The 24,453-nt window shown below is 44.4% G+C and overlaps 1 protein-coding gene across 2 annotated transcripts in view; it reads right to left on the bottom strand.

Moving 5' to 3' along the window:
* The window catches only part of PTH2R (parathyroid hormone 2 receptor), a 2,104,896-nt gene that overhangs the window by 549,319 nt on the left and 1,531,124 nt on the right, over positions 1–24,453 (bottom strand). The window lies entirely within an intron of this gene.

Raw genomic sequence — 24,453 nt, 5'->3', positions numbered from 1 at the left:
GTTCTGCAACAGCATCTCAATCGGATAAAGGTCAGGACTTTGACTAGGCCACATCAAAGTCTTTATTTTTTTTCTTAAGTCATTCAGACATGGACTTGATGTATTTTGGACAATTGTCCTGCTGCAAAACCTAAATGAGCTTCAGCTTGAGGTCACAACAGATGGTCGGACGTTCTCCTTCAGGGTTTTTTTGTAGACAACAGAACTAATAGTTCCATTTACCACAGCAAGTATTCCAGGCCCTGAAGCAGCAAAACAGCCCCAAACAATCACACTGCTACCACCATAACTTACTGTTGGTGTGATGTTCCTATTCTGAAATGCTAGGGTTACTTATACGCCAGATCTAAAGGGACATATACCTTCCAAAACATTCAAATTTTGTCTCGTCAATCCACAGAGTATTCTCCCAAAAGTCTTGGGGATCATCAAGATGTTTTCTGGCAAAACTAAGAAGAGTCTTTTTTCTCTTTTGGCTAACCAATGATTTTTATCTTGGAACTCTGCCATACATGCCATTTTTGGCAAGTCACTTTCTTATGGTGGAGCCATGAGCACTGACATTAACGGAGGCAAGTGAGGCCTGCAGTTCTTTGGATGTTGTTGTGTAGTCTTTTGTGACCTCTTGGGTGAATCATTGCTGCATTCTTGGGGTAATTTGGTCAACCTGTCACTACTGAGAACGTTCACCACTGTTCCATGTTTTCACCATTTATGGATAATGGCTTTCACTGTGGTTTGCTGGAGTCCCAAAGTTTTAGAAATGGCTTTATAACCCTTTCCAGACTGATCGATCTCAAATACTTTGCTTCTCATTTGTGCCACAATTTCTTTGCATCATGGCATTATGTCTAGCTTTTTAGGATCCCTTGGTATACATCACTTTGTCATGCAGGTCCTCTTTAAGTGATTTATTGATTGAAAACAGATGTGATGGTAATCAGGCCTAGGTGTGGCTAGGGTATTTGAACTCAGATTCTCAAAATTGTGATAAACCACAGTTAATTTATGTTTTAAGGGGGGGCAGCCACTTTCACATAGGTCCCTGTATGGTTTGGATTTTTATTAAAGACCTTCATTTAACAACTGCATTTTGTGTTTACTTGTGCTATCTTTGTCTAATATATCAGCTTGTTTGGTGATCTGAAACATTTAAGTAAAGGTACTGTCACACTTAGCGATGTACCAGCGATCCCAACCAGCGATATGACGCGGTCAGGATCGCTGGTACATCGCTAAGTGGTCGTTAGTGAGCTGCCACACAGTCAGATCTCACTAGCGACATCGCTGGGGACGGGGGTCGCTACTTACCTGTCACACTAGGCAATCCTTACGTCCTCCTGCCCGGCTCCACGCGTCGCTCGTCGTCACAGCAGGGAGCGCCGCAGGAAGCTGACGACAAGAAACGGTCCAGCCTGTTCTCGCGCGATCAGCGATAACCAGCGGGGGAGCGGGTTGTAGGTAAGTATCAGACATAGCGATATCGCTAGCAATATCGCTATAACGCCACAAGTTATAGCGATATTGCTAGCGATAACGCTTAGTGTGACAGTACCTTAAGACAAACATGCAAAAGAATAGGAAATCTGGAAGTGGGTAGACACTTTTTCACACAACTTGTACATGGATTCTCCAGAATTTGTGAATCTTTTCATAAAATTGTTTACCATAGATAGTGGGAAATTCAAAGTGTTTGTAATTTAATGTTCAACATTTTTCTGATATTGTTCCACACATTTTAAACACAGTAGTTTCAGAGATTGGTGAATTTCTGACCATCTTTGCTTCTGAGAAACTATGCCTTTCTCAAATGCTGTTTTGTACAGTCTTGTGATTTTGTTGAAAATGGACTGTCCAGCTTTTTTTTCATTAGTACTTTGTTTTCATTAGTACTATTTTGTTATCCATTGTAACAGGTTTCCAAAGCATTCTTTTTTGTTTTACATTTTACACAGTGTCCCAACTATTTTGGAATTAAGTTTCTAGGGTTGTTTCATAAATGTGTATACATTTAAATGTACAACCCCTTTTCCAAAAGTTTGATTTGCTATCTAAAAATATAATGAATCAAGAATGCAATATTGTGGAAATCAATTATAGCCATATTTTATTTGCATCAACATATACTGTAGAACACATATTAAAAGATAGATATTAGACATTGTTTTACTTCACTTAAAAAATGTATTCTTTTATTAATGTCAGCAACACATCTGAAAAAGTTTGGACAGGGTTAAAAAAAAGGCAGGAAAATTACTGTATATACTTGAGTATAAGCCGACCCGAGTATAAGCCGAGGCCCCCTAATTTTGCCACAAAAAATGGGAAAACTTATTGACTTGAGTATAAGCCGAGGGTGGGAAATGCAGCAGCTACTGGTAAATTTCAAAAATAAAAATAGATACGCTGTGGCTCAGTGGATAGCACTGCAGCCTTGCAGCGCTGGGGTCCTGGGTTCAAATCCCACCAAGGACAACATCTGCAAGGAGTTTGTGTGTTCTGAATATAGATAGCAGGACTTTTCATCCACCAATTTAGGATGAATAAAGCAAATGGATAAAATATAACTTTTATTCGAAGGACTAAAAAAATCCACAAACAAACATCACCCTTGTGACAGAATCAACCACAGACCACAAAAAATGTAGACAAAGATAAAAAATACCCACAGATGACCTGTGCAATATTGGGTAAGGAGACCTCCTTTAACAAAACGGTATGGCATATATATAGTCAGGTATAATATACATCACTTGGGTACATTGCCCATTTAAAACTATCATTGGAGCAAGGCATAATTATTGCCACATAACTAGTGTTGAGCATTCCGATACTGCAAATATCGGGTATCGGCCGATATTCGCTGTATCGGAGTTCCGATATTTTTACAATATCGAATACCGGAATCGGAAGTTCCCATAATGCAATGAGCCAGTTGTGTTAGTCATGTTAACTAATGGCAAGGCTGTGATTGGCTGCAGAAATGATGTCATCATGATGTGCTGTCTGTGCGGGCCTGCCTGGGGTCTGTGCGGGCCTGCCGGGGTCTGTACGGGCCTGCCGGGGTCTGTACAGGCCTGCCAGGGATCTGTGCGGGCTGCCGGGGGTCTGTGCAGGCCTGCCGGTGGTCTGTGCAGGCTTCCGGGGGTCTGTGCGGGCCTGCCGGGGGTCTGTGAGGGCTGCCGAGGGTCTGTACGGGCCTGCCGGGGGTCTGTGCGGGCTGCCGGGGGTCTGTGCGGGCCTGCCGGGGGTCTGTGCGGGCTGGCAGGGGTCTGTGCGGGCCTGCCGGGGGTCTGTGCGGTCCTGCCGGGGGTTGTGTGTGTGTGCAGGCATCGTCCGATGGGACTACAAGTCCCATCGGGCTATGCCTGCTACAATGACAGTGATTGACACATTAGCCAATGATGGGACAGTAGTAGTCCCATCATCCGGCTAATGTGTTGAATGTAAAAAAACATACATACTACATACATACAACATTCATACAACATGCATACATACTACATACTACATACTTCATATATACTACATTCATACAACATACATACATACATACATACTACATACATACTACATATATACTACATTCATACAGCATAAATACATACTACATAATGCATACATACTACATATATACTACATTCATACAACATACATACTACATATATACAACATACATACAATTCATACTACATACATACTACATATATGCTACATTCATACAACATACATACATACTACATATATACTACATTCATACAACATACATGCACACTACATACTACATACATAATAGTAGTAGTAGTAGTCCCATCATCCGGCTAATGTGTTGAATGTAAAAAAAAAAAAACAACATACATACTACATATATACAACATTCCTACAACATACATACTACATACATACTTCATATACACTACATTCATACAACGTACATACATACTACATATATACTACATTCATACAACATACATACTACATACTTACTACATACATATAACATACATACAACATGCTACATACATACTACATACATACTACATACATACTACATACAATGCATTCATACATTAATACAATACATACATAGACATACAGTACATATAACATAGAGTACATACTCACCATCACTTGTCACTTTGATCCCGAAGCCAGTGTCATCTGTAAAAAACATTAAAATAACAAACATGTATGTATGTATGTATGTTGTATGAATGTAGTATATATGTAGTATGTATGTACGTTGTATGAATGTAGTGTATATGAAGTATGTATGTAGTATGTATGTTGTAGGAATGTTGTATATATGTAGTATGTATGTTGTTTTTTTTTTTTTACATTCAACACATTAGCCGGATGATGGGACTACTACTGTCCCATCATTGGCTAATGTGTCAATCACTGTCATTGTAGCAGGCATAGCCCGATGGGACTTTTAGTCCCATCGGACAATGCCTGCACACACACACAACCCCCGGCAGGCCCACACAGACCCCCGGCAGCCCGCACAGACCCCTGGCAGGCCCGCACAGACCCTCAGCAGGCCCGCACAGACCCCCGAGAGACCCGTACAGACCCCGCCCGCACATAAACACGCACAGTCTCTGCCCACGCACCGCCCACACTCTTCCCTTCTCCGGAACTGGATGTGCAAGGAAAGAAAGGGTTTATTTTCATTCCGATATTTGTGCCCCATTGACTTGCATGGGTTTCCGGTATCGGAATCGGCGATACCCGATATTTTTGGGGTATCGGTCCGATCCAATCCGATCTGATATTTCCCGATATCGGAAGGTATTGCTCAACACTACACATAACAAAGTAGCGGCCACCAAGACTAATGTATGTGCACAGTAGCCCTTTTCTGGGTCTCAATAAAGTGCTTAGTGCATCCTTTTACCCTTCATTGGGGAAATACTTAATATTGCACTGAATAAATAATCATTCATGACTGACACACAAATTTGCATTCTGTATATAACAATTGTGCATTTAACAATTACCATCCGTAGAGACCTTTGATAGAATCAACCAAATCTTAGCAGCAAAATAGGGTAGGCAAAATCGTGAGATCACTCTATATATATTCACAAAAACAGAACCCTGCTACCTCACTAATTCAGTGAGCGTTCTAAATGACCAATTTTTATATACATTAAACATGCCATATGCTCTCCTGCCCTCACGGCTTTATATTGTCTGATCTCACTCGATTAGAGAAACCCAGTTGCTCCATATTCACTTGTCATGACCACGAGCCTGCAAAGTGTAAATGGCCCGATATTGCCTCCCTCATATATTGCGTCTCCCGACGCATTTCGCTATGTTATTCACTCATCAGGGGAGTCTCTGCAAAGTTCTAGCTGTGTTACCGTTGTCCCCCGCTCCTGTGGTTCAAATACCTAATGCCGGGAGTCACGTCCGTCTAAGCCCCGCCCACGGCATGTGACGCGCTTCCAGTGGGCGGACCTCATAGTTCATGTTTTGTCTGGACAGCTTGTGGAGTGCTTCTTGTCACCAGGGTGACCGCTGAAGCAGAGGAAAAAAAAAACCCACACAAAAGCATGTCATATCAGAACATTTAAGTCTCGGTGAGGTCCACCACTATTACCATTACTAGAGCCATAATAAACTAAATTGTAAGCCCTAGAGTATGCTAAACATAATAGGCTTTATCAGAAACGTACCTTATTGACACAATAGCCCATATATTTGAATATAGTCCCCTAATGTGTAAATCGCAGGGGTCGGGGGTCGCTACTTACCTGTGAGACGAGGCAATCCTGACGTCCTCCCGCCCGCGTCCACGCGTCGCTTGTCGTCACAGCAGGAAGGCCAGCAGGAAGCTGATGACGAGAAACGGTCCAGGACGTTCTCGCGCGATCAGCGATAACCAGCGGGGGAGCGGTCGGAGGTAAGTATCAGACATAGCGATATCGCTAGCAATATCGCTATAACGTCACAAAAACCAGTGACGTTATAGCGATATTGCTATCGATATCACTTAGTGCGACAGGCCCTTATCTCCCGGTTTCCGGTATAAAAATCCAAGCCTCATTGCAAGGTGGGAGAAAGAGGCTACAGAATGCTCAATTAGGCTGATGAGGCTCTTGCTTGAAGAAGAAAAACAAAACCTGTCCACTTTGAATGAGACCTTAAAGGAACAAATAGAAACAACAAAAAAATTCTCCTCAGAACAGGATTTTAGTAAGAAGGAGACACAGCTGCAAAACACAGTAGAAAGATTTCAGTATCAGGGACTAGGGACTATTTTTTTACAGTGGCGGAGGAATACAGTGCGGAAGGATACCTACCTCCCGTCATTGGATTATTGAATCCCCTAGAGAGCGGTCGCATCAGCTGATGCTGCTGTTCTCCACTGGAAATCAGTATGGGACCCTCGTGGATTTCTGTGGATCAGGAGGTATATCGGTTGTTTGTTGTTTTCTAGTTTTTTATAGATGACACTGGCTTCGGGGATCAAAGTGACAAGTGATGGTGAGTATGTACTCTATGTTATATGTACTGTATGTCTATGTATGTATTGTATGAATGTATGAATGTATTGTATGCAGTATGTATGTAGTATGTATGCAGTATGTAGTATGTATGTATGTATGTTGTATGTCTGTAGCATGTTGTATGTATGTAGTATGTACTATGTATGTATGTTGTATGAATGTAGTACATATGAAGCATGTATGTAGTATGTAGTATGTATGTATGTTGTATGAATGTAGTATATATGTAGTATGTATGTAGTATATATGAATGTAGTATATATGTAGCATGTATGTATGTTGTATGAATGTAGCATATATGTAGCATGTATGTAGTATGTATGTATGTTGTATGAATGTAGTATATATGAAGTATGTATGTAGTATATATGTATGTTGTATGAATGTAGTATATATGTAGCATGTATGTAGTATGCAGTATGTATGTATGTTGTATGAATGTAGTATATATGTAGCATGTATGTAGTATGTAGTATGTATGTTGTATGAATGTAGTATATATGTAGCATGTATGTAGTATGTAGTATGTATGTATGTTGTATGAATGTAGTATATACGTAGTATGTATGTAGTATATATGTATGTTGTATGAATGTAGAATATATGTAGCATGTATGTAGTATGTATGTTGTATATATGTAGTATGTATGTAGTATGTATGTTTTTTTTTTTTTACATTCAACACATTAGCCGGATGATGGGACTACTACTGTCCCATCATTGGCTAATGTGTCAATCACTGCAGGCATCGCCCGATGGCACAGACCACGACAGCCGGCACAGGCCCCCGAGAGGCCCATACAGACCACCGGCAGCCGGCACAGACCACCGACAGCTGGCACAGGCCCCCGAGAGGCCTGTACATACCACCAGCAGCCGGCACTGGCCCCCGACAGGCCTGTACAGACCCCCGAGAGGCCCGTAAAGATCACCGGCAGCCGGCACAGGCCCCCGACAGTCGGCACAGACCCCCGAGAGGCCCGTAAAGACCACCGGAAGCCAGCACAGGCCCCCGACAGTTGGCACAGACACTCGAGAGGCCCGCACAGACCCGCCCGCACACAAAGACACGCAGTGTCCGCCCACGTACCGCCCACACTCTTCCCCCCTCCCAAACAGGATATACAAGGCAAGAAAGGGTTTTTTTTAATTCCGATATTTCTCTCCCATTGACTTGAATGGGACTTCCGGTATCGGAATCGGCGATACCGATACTTTTTGGGTATCGGGCCGATCCAATCCGATCCGATATTTCTGAATATCAGATGGTATCGCTCAACATTACCGACTACATAATCCTAGAGGTAGGGGGAGTGGAAGAGGTACTAGTAGAGGACGAGGCAACAGTAAGAGACCTCCTCAAGAAAATTTTTTTTAGACCTAAATTACCCTCTCAGGAACCGCACCACACCCCACAATCCAATCTAGGACCACAGGTCATTAATTTATGCTCTAGAACATTGAAACCTGAGGAGGTAGGGTTGTTAAGTAGAGGTTTATCATTTGTACCTATGTCCGACATGGATGTTTTTGAGACTGTTAAGGACCTCAATTTGTTTGCTAGATGGTTAAAATGGAAAAAGTTCTTTGTAAAAGAAGAAAAAAGGAAATGTGAAGAATTAGGGGTACCAGATGAATTATTGAATGACATTCAATTTCTCCACCATCTAAGTGATCCCGATCCCAACTCTGAGGGGTTAGGTCACTTTACGGATTAGAAAAATAAAAGCTCGAGAATGCCCCCACTGGGTGGTGACATGGGTTCAATAGATATCTTCTTAAACCTAGTAACAGAGGATTTGATGAAACTATCAACCGGTAATGTGAGATACCATCACAATTTGACCAAGGAAGAAATTATCTGTCTTTGTGATTTGGAAAAAGACAAGAACATCACAATAAAACCTTCTGATAAAGGAGGCAATACAGTGGTCATGGACAGTTCGGATTATCGGTTGATGTGTCTTGCTTTGTTGGAAAAAGAGGGTGATTATGAGATTCTTGAAAAAAATCCCAGTTTGCAATTTATGAGCAAGCTAATGTCACTAGTGGAAAGGAGCTTTACGCAGGGTATTCTAGGCAAAGAGGAAAGGGAGTTTTTGGTTACAAGGCACCCCGTGACACCAACCTTTTACTGTCTCCCTAAGATACATAAAGGTACTAACCCACTTAAGGGGAAACCTATTGTATCTGGTAACAACAGTTTGATGGAAAAATTGAGGGTGTATTTGGACATTTGATTCTTAAACCTTTTGTGATATCTCTGAACTCCTTCGTAAGGGACTCTATGGACCTATTGCGGAAACTGGATGGCATTTGTCTTGAGCCAGACATGGTATTGGGTAGTGTGGATGTGGAGGCCTTGTACTCTTCTATTCCTCACGAGAAAGGTTTATTTGCAGTTGAGTATATTTAAACACAAGAGGTACCCAATATGCCAGGCATAATAGGTTCATTTTGGAGGCACTCAATTTTGGTCTCACGAGAAATGTTTTTATGTTTGATCGCAAGTACTTCCACCAGCTCAGGGGCACCACGATGGGTAGTCCTTGCACGCCTTCATACGCAAATCTGCTCCTGGGCTGCTGGGAAGAAGATGCAATTTTTGGGGACTCGGCACATGGTCCGGATGACAGGATTGTCATGTGGCTATGCTACATAGATGACACCCTGGTCATCTGGAAGGGCAGCATGGCAGATTTTGGTGCCTTTGTTGAGGGCCTCAATACAAACAATGTGGGCTCACATTTTACCTATGAAGTAAATTCCAAAACATTGAATTTTCTTGATATCTGCATCACAAAAAATAATGATGGTCTTCTGTGTACTAAGACCCATAGGAAAGAAACAGCCACAAACTCCTTGCTGAAATGGGAGAGTAGTCATCCATCAGCCCTCAAGAGAGGCATACAAAAAAGTCAATATCTTAGGATATGGAGAAACTGCTCAGAAACAGAAGATTTTAAAATTCAAGCAAGAGAGTTACAAGGGAGATTCCTGGATAGGGGGTATCCCAGTAAAGTCCTACATAGGGCTTATAAAGAATCTGAAGGGATGAATAGGAGAGAACTACTAAATCCCAAACCAAAAAAGATGGAAGAGGACTGTATTCGCTTCATCACAAAATTCTCCAATGGTGCTGAACAAATAAGGTCCATACTACAAAAACACTGGTCAATTCTGAGGATGGACAATATTGTTGCCAAATTTGTTCCTGAGAACCCACGGATAACTTATAGAAGAGGCACGTTTCTGCGAGATAGACTGGTTCACAACCATTTTCAAGCAAAAGAGATTGGCAATTTTCTATCTAAACAACCTAAAGGCTGTTATAGATGTGGGAGATGTAAGGCTTGCGCGTCAGTGAAACAGTCAAAAATTTTTTTGAGCAATGTGACCCGTGTAACGTTTCCAATACGTCATTTTATCAATTGCCGCACCAGTGGGGTTATATACAAAGCCACGTGTAGTTGTGGCATTGAATATATTGGGAAGACCAAGAGAGAATTTTGTAAGAGGGTGGGCGAACACATACGGGATATCGTAAACAGGAGGGATACCCCAGTAGCCAACCATGTGAACATGTATCATCAGAGTGACTCTAGAGTGATTTCATTCACTGGTATTGATAGGATAGTGCCCCCAGTGAGAGGAGGAGACTGGGACAAATTGATACTTCAAAAGGAAAGCAGATGGATTTTTCAATTGAAAACGACGCATCCGCATAGTTTAAATGAGCAGTTATCCTATTGTTGCTTTATTTGATATACCATTGTCCTTTGTCCCTCTTTTTTCCTTCCTCTCTTTTTTCTTTTTCTTTTTTTTTTTTTCATCTTTTTTCCTTTTTTTCATTTGGTCTCTGCCACTCCATTGACAGGAGTTTATGTGTGTGGTTATACATTTATCATTTTTGTGCACACTATCGGTTAATAATGGCTACGAATATTTCTCATTTTTCTTATTTTTCCAATTTTTAATCTATGTATTTGGGAGCTGCACTTTGAACATCTGGTTCTGCATCCAACACTCCCTGTATAGGGGTTGGCTATTATGTGTTTTACTTATCCAGCTACCCACTGCACGGCCCCAGAGGCCAGCTCCTTATTTTTCTTTAAAATAGATTTTTTGAATTTTTTCTATACATCACAAAGAGTTTTTTCTGGTTACATCATCGACTAACAATGTTCAGGTATATTTTGCCATTTTTCCAACTTTTAATCTATATGTTGGATTTTTGGGAGCCGCACTCTTGGAGGTTGCCGTGTAGTTTTTGGGTTTCTGGGCCTGCCCCCAACACTCCCTGTATAGGGGGTGGTCATCACGTCGTCAGCTCTCCCAGTTATCCACTGCACGGCCCCAGAGGTCCACTCCTGATTTAATATTTTTTCTTCCACAAAACAAGTTTTTTTAGGTGAATATTATGTGCAAAATATCGCTAAAAGAATTTTTTCAAAAAAACATATCTGGGTTTGAATCATCTAGGTTGCATTCCTTGGTCCCATGCACACATGGTTGGAGATATGCTGAGTTGTGAGGAATTTTGAATCATGCCTGTATGGACTTCCCCCTGTGATAATTAGATTGACACATTAGGGGGCTATATGCAAATATATGGGCTATTGTGTCAATAAGGTACATTTCTGATAAAGCCTATTATGGTTAGCATACTCTAGGGCTTACAATTTAGTTTATTGTGGCTCTAGTAATGGTAATAGTGGTGGACCTCACCGAGACTTAAATGTTCTGATATGACATACTTTTGTGTAGGTTTTTTTTTCCTCTGCTTCAGCGGTCACCATGGTGACAAGAAGCGCTCCACAAGCTGTCCAGACAAAACATGAACTATGAGGTCCGCCCACCGGAAGCGCGTCACATGCCATGGGCGGGGCTTAGATGGACGTGACTCCTGGCATTAGGTATTTGAACCACAGGAGAGGGGGACAACGGTAACGCAGCTAGAACTTTGCAGAGACTCCCCTGATGAGTGAATAACATAACATTCCTCCAATCGGGTGAGATCAGACAATATAAAGCCATGAGGGCAGGAGAGCATACGGTATGTTTAATGTACATACAAATTTGTCATTTGGAACGCTCACTGAATTAGTGAGGTAGCAGGGTTCTGTTTTTGTGACTATATATAGAGTGATCTCACGATTTTGCCTACCCTATTTTGCTGCTAAGATTTGGTTGATTCTATCAAAGGTCTCTACGGATGGTAATTGTTAGATGCACAATTGTTATATACAGAATGCAAATTCGTGTGTCAGTCATGAATGATTATTTATTCAGTGCAATATTAAGTATTTCCCCAATGAAGGGTAAAAGGATGCACTAAGCACTTTATTGAGACCCAGAAAAGGGCTACTGTGCGCATGCATTAGTCTTGGTGGCTGCTACTTTGTTATTTGGCAATAATTGTACCTTGCTCCAATGATAGTTTTAAATGGGCAAGGTAACCAAGTGATGTATATTATACCTGACTATATATATGTCATACCGTTTTGTTAAAGGAGGCCTCTTTACCCAATACTGCACAGGTCATCTGTGGGTATTTTTTATCTTTGTCTATGTTTTTTTGTGGTCTGTGGTTGATTCTGTCACAAGGGTAAGGTTTGTTTGTGGATTTTTTTAGTCCTTCGAATAAAAGTTATATTTTATCCATTTGCTTTATGAGTTTGTATGTTCTCCCCGTGTTTGCGTGGGTTTCCTCCGTTTCCTCCCACACTTCAAAAACATACTGATAGGGAATCTAGATTGTGGGCCCTGTGATAAAACACTCCGGGATCGCCTTTGCTGGGGTCAAAGGTCACGTGCATTCAGCATGAAACTCAGGCGCAGAGCTGGGATTCGTGTATAACTAACCCTGGGTCAGGTTTATTAACGGTGAAAGCAATGCAAAAGGAAATAAAACATAAAACAAATCCTTGCCTGTCCGGCACTAACTAAACAATGGACAACCTAACTACCAACTGGCGGGCTTCTCCCGTCCAGCCAAACCACAGTTGCAGTGGGCACTGCTTCCACTCACATGTGTCTCTCACACAGACAGGCTCTCTGTGTTCCCAGGCTGAGACACTCACACAACCACCTGGCCTCCTTTTATATCCACCTCCCATTATTCATTAGCAAGCAGGTGCGATACTGACCAGACTAGGCCACATAGGAAAGGAATCTGGGCGAGATATACCTGCCCTCATCCACTATTCCCACATGATTCTCACAGCCCCCTCGGGGACAGTGATGATAATGTGTGCAAACTGTAAAGTGCTGCGGAATATGTTAGCACTATATAAAAAAATAAAGATTATAGATAGATTGATATACCAATAAAAGTAAAATGGAGGCCCCATAAGATGCTCCATAATAATATATGCCCCATATAATGCTGCAGAAAGGTTAATGGTGGCCCCATAAGATGCTCCATATAAATATATGCCCCATATAATGCTGCAGAAAGGTTAATGGTGGCCCCACAACATGCTCCATATTAATATATGCCCCATATAATAATGCTGCTGCTGCGATTTAAAAAAAATGACATACTCTCATCGCTGCCCGCTGCTACTCAGCATCACCAGCTCCCTTTAGTGACTCTTCAGGCAGAGGGCGCACACTAACCACGTCATCGTGCCCTCTGACCTGAACGTCACAGCCAGAGGATGCGGGAGACTGAATGCAGTGGTGGAACGGGGACAGGTAAATATAGCATAGCTCACCCTCCCCCAGTGCTACTCACCCTTCTGGCATCTGCATATCAGGCTCTGCTACATCTCAGTCCCAACGTCTGCTGCTTTCTTCCTGTCTTCTTCCTGTGCGATCACATGGTGCTCATTATAGTAATGAATATGCTCACCACCCCTATGGGAGTGGAGACGCGTCCATATTCATTACTTTAATGAGTGGTACTATGTGACTGCACAGGAAGAAGACAGGAAGAGAGATGCTGGGACTGAGATGTAGCGGAGCCTGATATGCAGATGCCATGAGGGTGAGTATGATATCTCCTGCTCCCTCGTTCCCCTTCCCCTGCTGGCTTTCTGGTGTGTGACTCGTGTATAAGCTGAGAGGGTCTTTTTCAGCCCAAAAAAGGGGCTGAAAAATTCGGCTTATACATGAGTATTTAAGGTAAGTAATTCTAATGAGACAATAGAACTTTTTGAAATTTGAATTAGCCAGCTTTAACAAACTTTTCCTAAAATTTTGATTAGCTGGAATTGAGTTGCTTGGAACCTGAGGTGCTGCTAAGTCTATAATTGCCCAGAAAGGTTGAGCAGGATTCAGAGGTCAACTAAGACTGTATCGAACACCTTTCTAGTTCTTTAATACAAACCCAGCCTTAAAAATGTCAAAGAGACCTTATCCTATTTAGATAAGAGGAAAAAGATGGAAACTGATTATAATCAAAGGACTTATAACAATTATAGTGTAAAGGTACTGTCACACTAAGCGATATTGCTAGCAATATCGCTATAACTTGTGACGTTATAGCGATATTGCTAGCGACATCGCTGTGTCTCATACTTTCCAACGACCAGCTCCCCTGCTGGTTTTTGCTGATCGCGCGAGAATGTCCTGGACTGTTTCTCATCATCAGCTTCCTGCGGCGCTTCCTGTGGAGAGACGAGCGACGAGCGTGGAGCCGGGCGGGAGGACGCAGGATCGCCTAGTGTGACAGGTAAGTAGCGACCCCCGTCCCCAGCGATGTCGCTGGTGAGATTTGCCTCTGTGGCAGCTCACTAGCGACCACTTAGCGATGTACCAGCAATCCTGACCGCGTCATATCTCTAAGTGTGACAGTACCTTAACACTCAGGAACCTCTTGGCTTGAGACAATGAGTAAACTGAACAGAAGTACGGTAACAAGTCTGTATTTACACAAATAAACACATGTGCAACAAGTGAACAACAGTTCCAAACACCACAAACAGGGAGATAGTGAAAGTAGTTCATATGCAGCACTGCTGCAGGCAAAGTCTCTTGGATGAGGCACACACTAGGGAAAGCCGTTCAGAAGACACAGTTCACGACATGGCTGGCAGTCTCTGAGTAAGAGTCCAGAAAACAGTGCAGGGAACTGTCTCTTAGGAAGTCCAGAACAGCTTCAAATACTGCCACTGCACATCAACTAGGTTAGCTGAAGTAGGCTGTTCTGCCCATTTATGTGCAGCAAGGAATTTATAAGTGCTATTCCAGCTATGGCCATTAGATGTCATAGTTGTCTTCTTTTTTCTGTTCTTGGAATTAGGATCCTCTCCCTTTAATATCTTGTTCTGTTTAGAACTACCCTTCAGTATTCCCGGGGCAAGAGAGGTTGTTGCCATTTTCTCCCCGGATCTCGGAGTTACACACACTGTATTCCTGGCTCCCTACAAATCACTGCTTCTCTTAAGCGGAATCCGGTGAGGGTTTAATATAGTTATGTGTTTGTGCAATGTATCTGTGTTAGCTAGCCATTATGCAGCTCTGTGATATGTGCAATGTATTTCCAGCTAGTTGTAATGCTCTTGCACTGCATGTAGTTAGATGCATTTCCGTTCAAGGTAGTGCAATGCTGGCAGCCTAAAGGGCATGTCACACTAAGAGATATCGCTAGCAATATCGCTATAACTAGTGACGTTATAGCGATATTGCTAGCGATATCGCTGTGTCTGATACTTACCTACGATCGCTCCGCCGCTGGTTATCGCTGATCGCGCGAGAATGTTCAGGACTGTTTCTCGTCGTCAGCTTCCTGCGGCGCTTCCTGCTGTGAGGACGAGCGACGTGTGGAGCCGGGCGGGAGGACGCATGATCGCCTGGTGTGACAGGTAAGTAGCGACCCCCGTCCCCAGCGATGTCGCTGGTGAGATCTGCCTGTGTGGCAGCTCACTAGCGACCACTTAGCGATGTACCAGCAATCCTGACCGCGTCATATCGCTGGTCGGGATCGCTGGTACATCGCTAAGTGTGACAGTACCTTTAGTTTGCCTTAGGCTACTTTCACACTTTTTCGGCGTCAGGCGCGATCCGGCGTCATGCCGGAACGCCGGATCCGGCAAATGTTTAGTAAAACCGGATGTGACGGATCCGGTTTTCTGCCGGATCCGTCTTTTTCTTGACAGACAAAACCGGATCCGTCTCATCCGGTCCATCCGTTTTTCTATCCGTTTTTCGACGGATTACGCCGGATCCGGTTTTTAAAATTGACCCTTGTGGCCTTCCGAACGGGATTGGCTACTGGAAAACTATATATAGCATGTTCCTACAGCCCTTCTTTGACAGGTTGTAGAGGAGAAAGTGCAGGTTGGAGAGAAGAGCAAGTTACTGGCGAAGATGGATGTTGTCATTGGAAATATTTTGAAGAATTTGGCGGATTTTATAGCGGAGGCGAATCGTTTGAGGGTGATTGTTCTGGAGAAGGAGAGAGCGAGACAGCAGCGCATCAGGCATCGTAGATGACGTTTGTGGATCCACCCCATCACAGCCAAGAGAATGACGCGTGGGGTCTATTCTACACTCTGCATGGACCTTCGACGAAACCCGGATAAATTTTTTGGATATGTTAGGATGAAAATGGAGAATTTTGATTACTTGGTGGAGCGCATTGCACACCTCATAAGAAAAGCGGACACCTATTGCCGCTTCTCTGTTTCACCCACAGAGCGTCTGATGGTGACTTTAAGGTAAGCCACATTTATTGGATGTGATCGCATCAGAGCACACTTTCACTGCAATCTTGTTGGTGGTAGTTTGTATCTCCAAGTGTTATAGCTCAGTTTTGGTATGTAATGCTGTGATTTAAAACTAATTTATTGTTTTTTAATTCCCCACAGATTTCTTGCAACTGGAGAATCCCTTTCGTCACTGCATTTCCAGTACAGACTCGGGATTTCCACCATATCTGGAATTGTGAAGTACACATGCCGTGCACTGTGGGACTCCTTAGCTGAAGAGTTTTTACCAGAGCCCACAACAGAGAGGTGGATTGAAATTGCTGACAAGTTTCAACAGATATGTCAGTTTCCCAACTGCTTGGGCGCTGTGGACGGGAAACATATCCGCATTGTAAAGCCAGCTGGATCGGGATCGGAATATTTCAATTACAAGAAATATTTTTCAATTGTCCTCATGGCCATCGCTGACGCGGAATACAAATTTATTGCGGTTGATATTGGGGCCTATGGCCGCTCCAATGACTCTCAAGTTTTCAAACTGTCTGCCATGGGGCGTAAACTGTATGGAAACACCTTCCAGTTCCCACCACCTAGACCGCTGCCGCAAACATCTGGTCCACCTACGCCATTTGTCTGTGTAGGGGATGAAGCCTTCCAGCTGTCAGAACACCTTTTGAAACCGTACTCTAGCAGAGGATTGACAAGACCAAAACGCATTTTTAATTACCGCCTCACAAGAGCAAGAAGAATGGTTGAATGTACCTTTGGTATTCTGACAGCCAAATGGCGGGTCCTATTGACTGCGATCAACCTCAAGACAGAAACTGTGGACGAGGTGATCAAAGCGTGCGTGGTACTCCACAATTTTGTTATCTGCAAGGAACCCATTTCCATTGAGGACACCTCTGAAGAAACCACCTTGCAAGATTACCATGACATTACCACTAGAAGTTCTGTGACGGTTTCAGTAATGAGGGACAATTTTGCACTATACTTTATGTCACCTCAAGGCAGAGTACACTGGCAGGATGACAGAGTGTGAAAGATTTGTGCCCAACCAAACTTGTGTACCTTCTGTACCAACAGTATATACCTTTGCCAACCAAAGTTGGCTATCTTGTCATGGTCTCTATTTTTAGCTTTAGGCCACAGGTGTGTACCTGGTTGTGTTTTATGCAAAGTATTTCACCTTTTAACAAAAGTTGTGTACATTGTTATGAAATCACCAACAATAAACACAACTTTTTAGGTGAAATACTTTGCTTCAAACACAACCAGGAACACAACTGTGGCAAAAAGCTAAAATTTACCCACAGTTATATACCTAGTTTTGAATACCATTTCACCTTTTAAATACCCTGTATTTAACCTTTTTCACCGCAGAAAGAAATGACAGACAACCAGTGTAAAATAATTTAACTTTTATTGAAAAATGTTTTTTTTAGTAAACTTTTTTAAAATTTTAATAAACTTGTTTAATAAAGCTTTGAAACCATAAAACTGGTCATTTTTATTTAAATACACACATTATAAATCTGTGTAGTGTGTGGTGGAAATACTGCTGTAGGGGCTGCGGGACACTTCGACACTGGGAGTGTGGAGAGAGGACTGGGATCATGGTGGGGAAGGAACATTTAGAGGTGAAGGTGTGGAAAAAACTACAGGATGGGTGGACATGTGGGAAGCAGAAGAGGTGGTGGGTGGTGGAGTGGAGGGTTGGGCAGGGACTGTAGGAGCAGATGATGTTGATGGCAAGTTGTATGGGGAAGGAGTTTGGTACGGGGCAGGTTGCTGGAAGTGGGGAGATGTCTGGTACGGGGCAGGTTGCTGGAAGTGGGGAGATGTCTGGTACGGGGCAGGTTGCTGGAAGTGGGGAGATGTCTGGTACGGGGCAGGTTGCTGGAAGTGGGGAGGTTGCTGGTACTGGGGAGGTTGCTGGTACTGAGGAGGTTGCTGGTACTGGGGAGGTTGCTGGGGAGGTTGCTGGTGCTGGGGAGGTGGATGGTGCTGGGGAGGTGGATGGTGCTGGGGAGGTGGATGGTGCTGGGGAGGTGGATGGTATGTAATAGGAGGGGGAGGATGGAAAGTGGCTGGAGGGGGTGTAGATGTAATAGGAGGGGGAGGATGGAAAGTGGCTGGAGGGGGTGTAGATGTAATAGGAGGGGGAGGATGGAAAGTGGCTGGAGGGGGTGCAGGTGGAGGAACTACTGTGGTGGGAGGAGGAGGTTGGGAGGTAACTTGCTGGAGAGCAGCGTGGCATGAATGCATTACATGCATCTGCTGGGCAGGAGAGAGCGTTTCCATGCGCTCCACAACAGACCTGAAAAAGGTGTGGTTTGGCGAAGATCTTGCTTCTGAATGCATGGTTTGCAGAAGTGTCTTCACCTCCAGAATGCTGGAGTTGATCTGCTGATAGCCTGCGGAGATTTGCTCTGACAAGACTTTTAGACAGTTCTGGAAAGATGCATTCAGATGCAAGAACTCTGGCGCATAAGTCTTTTCCTGACCCCTCTCCCGCTGCCGCCCAGTACCCGCAGGTGTACTAGAGGTGGCAGGGGCAGAAGGGTGTGGTAAAGGGAAAGCAATCTCCTCACCAGCAGCTTCATGTAATGTAGGCGGCCACGATGCTCCTGTGCTGGTGGATGGGACAGATGGGTCGAATGTGTGGGAAGGCTGGGAAGGTGCAGATGTACCGGGGCGGTCAAAGTGTCCCTCGGTGCCGGTCTCCTCAGGGATCGCCTCAGAAGGGTCCAATCGTGCAGGCTCCCGAGTGCTGCTCACCGTGCTGTGGAATAAAGAGAAAAAAAAAACAATTAAAATAGTGACATGGTATGGCCCTGGCTGAAAAAAAAAATTACATCTAAACATTTTTTTGTCACATGTGGTGTGTAATATTTACCTTCTGGTGAGCATTGTCTCCCGGAGGAACGACAGGGCTCGTGCGTACTTGTACTTGCTCCTGCGTCCTCCAGATCCACTCGGGGCCCGCATCTCTTTATTGAACTCCTTCTTGAAACGATCCCTCACAGACCGCCACCGCTTCACAATTCTCTCCCCTGAAACGAGAAAGGACAAAGTGGTTAGTATACAACATCAGTGTTTCCCAAACTCCAGTCCTCATGGTCCCCAGGGGTCATGTTTTCAGGATTTCCAAAGTAAATAGAAATCCTGAACACATGATCCGTGGGGACCACGAGGACTGGAGTTCGGGAAACACTGGTTTAAATCAAGCAACCGGTACTGTATATACTTACGCTCTTTAATCTGGGCCCGAGCTTCGAGGTCCTCCCAGCAGTCCACAAGGAGCGAACAGATTTCCTCCCAGAGTCGTCGGGTAACGATCAGGTCAGCGTGGCGTCGGTCAGCCATATTCCAGAGTGGCTCCCTTTCTCTGACGAGATCGATGAGGCGGTCCACATCAATCCCTCCATCCTCACCGTCAGAGTCGGGAGCACGCTGTGAAGGCTGTTAAAGAAAAAGACAAAAATAACATAATTAGCCTCCACAAAAGAAATGAAATAAAAAGTGCAAAAAAAACAAAGCAAAAATATTTATACTTACACGCTGGTGACCGCCGCGTTGCTGTCGCCGACGACCCTGGGAGGCACTGCGAGGACCTCTTGGTCGAGCACCAGATTGGGAAGACTAGAGAAGAAAACAAAAAATGTTATGTCTTTGGATGTAGGCATTTGTTTGCTGTGTGTGGTCTGCAGAACATTGTTTTCTATGTGTTGTGTGTAGTGTGATGTTGTGTTTCTGCGTTTGATGCAAAAAACTTACCAATTGTGAGCCCACTCCAAGTGTCTGTCCACCCCTTCCTTCTTCTTCTGGGAGCTCCTCTTCATCTTGTGATTCCTGTTTTGAAATAAAAGGCAATGAATACACATATATTACAGAGATGATGGATTTTGGAAATAAAAACTTACCGTCAAACGCTGACGATGCGAGGGAGGGCTCCCTGAAGATGTGCTGTCTTCCTCATGGCCAGACTCCATGGCTGTGGGTGGTGTTTCTGCTGCTGCCATTGCTGCTGCTGCTGCTGCTGCATCTATTGGGCGGCTGTTGAATAAAGAGAAACAAAGGGCCAATGAATATCTTGATATTCCATAGCCCTAGTTTGGAGGAATGGGGGATTTGATAATTACCGTCTCTCATCTGCTGCTGGACTCCCCTCCCGCTGTTCAGCATGCTGCTCCATTTGGGGTGGTGCTGATGGTGCTGCTGCTGCAGATGTCTGCTGCCTTCTCCTGCTCCTGGTTCTTGGCTTGGGTGGCATGTTGGGTGTGGCTGAGGGTCCCATTGTCTTGCTTTTATATATGTCCTGTGGGCAGAGCTACTGAGCATGCTCAGACCAAAGAAACCAGATCCGGCCGGCGGATCCGGCTATAGCCGGATCCGGCGCATTGCGGCGCTCATAGGCTTTCATTGTATGAAAAAGCCAGACACGCCGAATCCGGCGTGTCCGCCTTTTTCGACGGATACAAAAAACGTTACAGTCAACGTTTTTTCCAGACGCCGGATTGCGTCACATTGCCGGATCCGGCGAAAATCGGATGAAACGCATGGCCATCCGGCTCGATCCGGCTCTAATGCAAGTCAATGGGGGGGAAACCGGATCCGGCATTGCATTTCGACGGATCCGGTTTTAGTCAAAAGCGCCGGATCGCGCCTGAAGCAGAAAACCTGATGTGTGAAAAAGGCCTTAGATGTCCCTCTTGACTGCATTGTGTGTTGTACTGTTCAACCTCTGTAATGCTTCTGTTACTTATGCAATAGCACCCTATATTATTGTCTGATTCTGATGTAATAGCACTTTGTATCATGCCATTGTCTCTGTTATCTGCCAGTACTGATATACTGTCTGTTTCTTTGTAGTTTTTACCCGATCTCATCCACTATATCATCCGATCTCATCCACTATATCATCTGTTATCTTCTACCATTGTTGGTTCTCCATTACTAAGTTCATCATCATCTCAATAAACATAGACTTAAGAACCTTTTTACTTCATCCAGTCTTTTTACTGAGTGGATGAAGGGCTTAGCAGTATGCTGAAATCCACATATCGTCATACATGGAAGAAGGCAGAATTGTAAAAAGGGAACCACTGGTTGCACGCAGTGTTTACACAGGCTGTAAGGGACCGCTATCACCCAGACTGCACATCATACGGGTATTACAGCAGCTGCCATACAGCCGCAGGGAATAAGAGCCCAGGGCTCAGTAAAAATGGAACCGCTGGTCGCACGCGGTGATTACACAGGGTATATGAGACCGCTATCACCCAGACTGCACCACATATGGGTATTACAGAAGCCACCATACAGCTGCAGGGGACATGAGTCCAGGGCCCAATAAGAACAGATTAGCTGCCTTCAGTGAAACTGACAGCCGGTCGCAGACTGCAGTTGATCAGACTGTACAATAGCGCTAACACCCACACTGCTCCGCATACAGGTATCACAGCAGCCTCCATACAGCTGCAGTACGTTACTGCAGCCTGCCAAGAAGTGCTACACCATTCCCACCACACGGAAGCCCTCCGCGCATAGACTCAGCAGTATGCAGCTAAGCACACAATGTCTCGAAACAGCACATCCTCACTCAAAACAAGGTCACGAGCAAGTTCTAGCTGGTCGTCAATAGCACAGCTTGCTGCTGTTGCTCTTGCCAAAGCCAAAGCAGCCAAAGCGAGATCCTCCTTCGACGAACGAGAGATGCATCCAAAGCTGAGACAAGCAACGCAAGAAGCAGCGAAGGTACATCTGCAGGCAGAGCAAGAGGCACAGAGAGGCGGAAACTGCTTGCCTGCAAGCCGAAACTGCATGTTTGCAGGCAGAGAGAGTGGCAGGAACTGCACGTCAGCAGGCAGAGAGAAGAGAAAGCTGCACGTTTGCGGCAGACAAAGAGACAGCAGCTGCAATAGCTAAAGCAGAGTATTTGGAAGCTATGAAGGATCCTGATTATGAGAGATGCAGCAACATTCTTGGATCAGATCTAGAGAAGCAAGACCCAGTGCAGTGCATTGCAGAGTATGTCCGTCTACATGCCGGCGTGGATGACAGCCCTGACGCACCACATCGATCAGCCTATGCCAATTACCAGCGATCAAATCCCGAACTTCACTACCATAGGCGAGGAGACTTCCAACACAGAGATGTCAACCACAGGTGCCATTCCACTGAGCAGAAGGTACAGCTCCCATCCCGCCATAAAGAGACACCTTCTTCACTGAGAAGGTACTGCAGAGACTATCCAAAGTCAGAAGCGTCTTACAGGTATGGTGATATACCACACACTAGACATGACTATAATACACCGGCTCGTGCCAGCACTGACTGAGCCACCATGGACTTTGCAAAGTTCTTTGCCTGCTGAGAACTGGTTACAAAGGGACTTGTAAAGTTCACTGATAAACCTGAGAGCTATTGGTCATGGCAAGCCTCATTCCAGAATGCCATTCATGGTCTGGACCTTTCTTGTAGTGAGGAGTTAGATTTCCTAGTAAAGTGGCTTAGAAGAGAGTCGGTCAAGCATGCCAAAAGACTAAAAAGACATTAATATAAAGCATCCATGCACAGGTCTACGTAAAGTGTGGGAAAGACTTGATGAATGCTATGGGACAGTAGAAGTCATAGAGAATGCTTTATACAAAAGAATTGATGATTTCCCCAAGATAGGACCTAAAGGTTATCAAAAGCTTAGAGAATTGAGTGAATTATTGATAGAGTTACAGGTTGCCCAGGAGGAAGGAGACTTGCCCGGATTGGCATTCTTAGACACCGCTAGGGGTGTCAATCCGATAATACAAAAACTTCCTTTACAACCTACAAGAAAAGTGCGTTGCATATGATTCACGGTATTACCAAAATTATAATATACTGTTTCCTCCTTTCATTGTATTTATAGAATTTGTCATTCAACAAGCTAAGATCAGCAATGACCCTAGTTTTGACTTCACTCTGTCATGGTCCACTGCCCCTGGTGTCAAACCCAGTAGGACACCCATGGCCATCCATAAAACTAACATCGTTTCCACAGGCCCTCCACACAATGAGAATAAACCCCATCCTGACGAGAACAAGCCTCAGGATGCCAGTAAACAGTGTCCTCTACACAAGAAACCACATCTTGTACTAAAATGCAGAGCCTTCTGGGAGAAGTCTCTGGAGGATCGCAAAGATTTCCTCAAGGAGAACAACATCTGCTTCAAATGTTGTGCCACGACCTCTCACCTTGCCAGGAGCTGTGAAGCTAGTGTGAAATGTGCAGAATGCAGCAGCATGGATCACAATACAGCCATGCTCCCTGGATCACCTCCACAAGTGTTGTCGCAAGCAGAGGAGCACGATGGGAAGCAGAAGGACACTGACGAAGACACCCCCTGAGGTCAGCTCTAAATGTACGGAGATCTGTAAGGGACTCACAGGAGGTAGTTCCTATTCAAAAATCTGCCTTGTCTGTGAGATTTTCCTGCAGGCCGTAAGGACAAAGCCCTCAAAATATCTGCAATCCTGGATGACCAAAGTAACAGGTCCCTAGCCAGGTCCATCTTCTTTGACAACTAAAGCATTGTAGGGTTCTAGTTCTCCCTACACCCTGAGGGCATGTTCAGGTACCATTGAAATGGCAGGGATCAAAGAAACCGGATACAAGGTAGAGTCCATAGATGGCCAATAGTGATGAACGAACGTGTTCGCCACTACTCGCTACTCTCCCGAGTATTAGTGTGCTCGTTGTATTCGGCGAGCAGCGAGCATTTCCGGGATTGCTCGGTGGGAACTAGGGTCTCCACCCAGCAATTTTGGCAGACTTTAGAGACCCAATCACACTGCAGGGATTGTTTTCCAGGCTATGAAACGCCGCAGCCATCTTTGTTGTGGTCGTGCAGTGATTGGCTGGCCGCACAGCATCATCAGGGGTATAAAAGACCTGGCAGCGCCATGCTCAGTGCAGTCACTTTCGGAATCAGAGAGAATAGGGAGAGCTGCAGCCAATATAAGTTCAGAATTGGTGCCTTATTAGTTAGTGTGGGGTCTACCATCCTATATTCTCACATCCAGCTAAACCTGTTAGTCCTTCTCAGGACAAATTACGGAGTATATAGGTTCCAGCTATAGGCAGGCAGGGTAGCGTACATCGCTCTATGCACATCAGTGCAAAGCCTGCAGGCACTGTATGTGTGTATATAGAGCATTTCATACATAAAGAGGGTCCATTCCCTTCCTGTTTTCCAGTGCTTCTGCTACCTATGGGCTATATTATCCGTATATAA

Source organism: Dendrobates tinctorius, unplaced genomic scaffold (genome assembly GCF_039654945.1).
Source record: "Dendrobates tinctorius isolate UK_male_01 unplaced genomic scaffold, ASM3965494v1 ptg000254l, whole genome shotgun sequence".
NCBI classification, from domain to species: Eukaryota; Metazoa; Chordata; class Amphibia; order Anura; family Dendrobatidae; genus Dendrobates; species Dendrobates tinctorius.
Note: the sequence above shows the minus strand (reverse complement) of the source record. Positions and strands in the feature narration are given on the sequence as shown.